General features: G+C 51.1%; 1 pseudogene; it reads right to left on the bottom strand.

The window, feature by feature from the left end:
* Positions 1-220: 220 nt before the first annotated feature.
* LOC123088936 (uncharacterized) lies at positions 221-359 on the bottom strand (annotated as a pseudogene).
* Positions 360-3,827: the final 3,468 nt, after the last annotated feature.

The raw sequence follows: 3,827 nt of genomic DNA on the forward strand, positions 1-3,827 counted from the left end.
TCAGGGAGCTCATCTCGTCCCCCGCCTCCTTGGCCACGCCCACCGTGGCCGTTCCCGCGGCCGCCGTTGCCTCTGTTGCCACGGTCACCACCGTGACCACGGCCGCCTCCGTTCCTGCCGCGGCCTCCACCGCGAGGGAAGCCACCGCGACCGCCACGGGAGGCAGCGTTCGCGGATGAGTGGGATGACGAGTTGCCACCCTCAAACATGGCGAGGCGGCTCTCAAAGCTGATGAGTTGCGCATAGAGCTCGTTGGGCTTGATGGGGACAGTCCTGGTGCAGATGAAGGAGACGAATGACATGTAGTCGAAATCCAAGCCAGCAAGGATATACAACACCATATCATCGTCTGTGAGCGGCTTGCCGATGGCAGCCATCTCATCACTGAGGGCCTTCATGCGGCCAAGATACTCAGCGATGGTGGAGTTTCCCTTCTTGGTGGTGGAAAGGGCCATCCTCGTATTGACAATGGCCGCCTGTGTCTGGGAGATAAAGATCTCCGTGATTGCAGTCCATGCTGCTGACGCCGTGGTGCAAGTTGCGATATGAACCATCACAGGGGGGTGAGATGGAATTGAAAAGAAAACTCAGAACCTGAGAGTCTCGAGCCCTGTCGATCTCATATGCCGGGTTCGGCACGTCGGTGACCTTGCCGTCTTTGTCCGACAGCTTGGGCGCCGGTTCCTCCCTCTCTGGATCGAGGTAGGAGACTAGCTGAGCACCACGGATCGTGGCCAGGGCCTGCGCAGGCCAGATGTTGAAGTTGGGGCGATGGAGTTTCTCAGCGATGGGGATCAGCACAGATGGAGAGGCTGGGGTGGAGCTTGAGGAAGACATGGCGGCGCGAGGGGTTTTGGCGGCGCAAGAGATGTGCGTAGAGGAGAGGCTCTGAATACCATGTAAAGATGGGTTAAGCGTATACCTTAGCAGGGACGCGTTGCCTGTTATTTATAGGCACAAGAGATTACATGGTTTAGGTAGTTAAGTTGTTGTAGGATTGGTCTCCAAGTCATAATCTATACTAAGGATAGAGATCAACCTAAACATATCCTAACTACCTGATTACAACACGCACACGCCCACGCATGTATACGGTTTATATGTACACCGTATACATCCTATAATACATACTTTAACAGGATGTGCGCGGGTCGTCGCCGGCGCCGACAATGGGCTCTGGTGGCCTGACGACATTCGCGCTATGCCGACCAAGTGCACACGTCGGGCACGCACACCAGCACACTACACACGCCCACCATGGAGGCCTCCACCAGCGGGCACAACTGGTGGATGTCCTGTTCCTACAAGGACGCGGCGTGCTAGAGCCGGACGGCACCACCGTCGACGCCTACTTCCTGATGGTGCGGGCTGCCGAGCACGTCTCCATGGATACCTGCGAGCGCGTCACGCTCCCAGCAGCGACCGACACTGTGAACGTGCACGTGGCCGCGAAGGGCACCATCCTGCCACTGCCGCTGACAACATCACGCGCGCGCCGGACCGCATTTCACCTCTTGGCCCCGTCTCTTCTCGTTTGTGAACGGTCAACGGGCAGTGAATGGGAGACCGTGTGCCCATGGTGCTTGCCGCCGTTAGTTAGACTACCTGACATGCGCTACATCAGCAACATTTCGGCTGCTCTCAACATGCAGGGCATCATCGAGTTCATCTACGTGGCAGCGCCCTCTGCAAACCCAAGATTTTCGGCGGCCTGGGTGTGCTAAACCTCCAAAATTTTGCCACCGCCCTTTGACTCCGCTGGCTTTGGTTCGAGTGGGCTGACCCCCCCCCCCCCAAAAAAAACTTGGGCTGGAATGGAGACACCCTGTAGCAATGCTGACAGAGATCTCTTTGCGACATTCACGAGTGTGACCATTGGTGATGGTAAAAAGGCAAAATTCTAGGAATCTTCATGGCTTAATGGCCTTAGACCAAAAGACGCCGCGCCCAAGATCTTTGAGATATCTAAGAGGAAGGCGTGTTCGGTCAGCAAAGTGCTGGATAACCACTTCTGGGTCAGTCAGATCGACGCTTCTCAGGGCCTCTCTTTGGCCCATATCCAGGAGTTTGCCAACCTTTGGGGAATGCTTCAGGATGTTACTCTCAACCTGGATAGAGAGGACACCATACATTGGAAATTCACCTCCACCAATGAATATTCGGCAGCCACTGCTTACATGGCGCAGTTTGCAGGACAAGTTCTCAGCCCAACCTCTACCACGATATGGAAGACTTGGGCTCCGCCGAAATGCAAATTTTTTTCTTGGTTGATCATCCAAAATCGTGTGTGGACGGCCGATTGGTTGCAACGGAGGGGATGGCCGAATTGCGGCTTCTGCCCCCTTTGCAAGCAGGTTCAGGAGTCAGCTCCTCACATTCTCTTCCAGTGCAGATATAGTGCCCGAGTTTGGAACGAAATCATCGCTTGGCTTGGCATTCATGGCCAATCGACGACGGCTTGGCGTCAGGAGATCTTTGTCCAGGATTGGTGGCTCAAGACGATCAACTCTGGAGGCCACATCAAGATAGCCATTGCCTCCGTTATGATGCTTGTCTCGTGGGAAATTTGGAAGGAGCGGAATGCGAGAGTCTTTCGCAACAAGGCCACCCCGACCACTGTCATTGTCGCGAAGATCTAAGAGGAGGCCCGCCTTTGGTCGTTGGCTGGAGCAAGCCACCTGAGTAATCTTATGTCGCGAGAGTAGTCTCTCCTTTCTTCCTGCCATTTTACGGCTTATGTCTAAACCTTCTTCTTAATCAATGAAATGGCAAGTCTTTTGCCTTGTTTCAAAAAAAAGATATCATGAATGCCCAGGTCGTAGCGCCCTCTGGCGAGGATGAGTTCATTTGGAATATCTCGGCATCTGGATTATTCTGGGTAATCGGCGTATGCTGTTCTCTTTTGAGGGCACAGTGCAATCTTCGTCCTAGTGACTGGTTTGTGTTTGCTTGGCTTGACGCTGAGGATCGGTGCTTCCTTGGCCTTTTCATTCTAGCCCTCACGATATTATACCCAGTTTTGACCCTTTTCGGTAATGCAGTTCCTAGGGGAATAAAGATGGAATGATTTCTAATTTTTAGGTCCGTATGATTTGAAATACGTGCACACAAACCCTGAGAAAAAGCGTTCTTGGAAATCTCGGCCCAAAAAAGGACGTTTAGTAATTCTAAAACGGACTACAAGATGAAAAACAATAGTTTTGGCAGTTAAAGTTTGAGATTCGATGGTGCCGTAGATCCGTTTGGTCATCAGGTGTTACGAGCCACACCCATGGATAGCTAGAATAGTGTGCTAGGCTCAGACTAGAGAAGAAACAGGAAACAAACTGATGAAAAAATTATCATACCGAGGGAATTCACTCAGAACTAACAAGAATGATAACATGCTCCGACTGGAGCGGTTTAGGAACTGTTGGAAGGCTCTAGGGGAATAAATATGGAATGACCTCTAATTTTTAGGTCCGTATGATATGAAATACGTGCACACAAACCCTGAGAAAGCGTTCCTGGAAATCTCGGCCCAAAAAAGGACGTTTAGTAATTTTAAAAGGGACTACATGATGAAAAACAAAAGTTTTGGTAGTTAAAGTTTGAGATTCGATGGTGTCGTAAATCCGTTTGGTCATCAGATGTTACAAGCCACACCCATTGATAGCTAGAATAGTGTGCTAGGCTTAGACTAGAGAAGAAATAGGGAACACACAAACCCCGAGAAAGCGTTACTGGAAATCTCGGCCCAAAAAAGGACGTTTAGTAATTCTAAAAGGGACTACATGATGAAAGACAAAAGTTTTGGTAGTTAAAGTTTGAGATTCAATGTTGCCGTA

This window comes from Triticum aestivum, chromosome 4A (assembly GCF_018294505.1).
Source record: "Triticum aestivum cultivar Chinese Spring chromosome 4A, IWGSC CS RefSeq v2.1, whole genome shotgun sequence".
Classification (NCBI taxonomy): Eukaryota; Viridiplantae; Streptophyta; class Magnoliopsida; order Poales; family Poaceae; genus Triticum; species Triticum aestivum.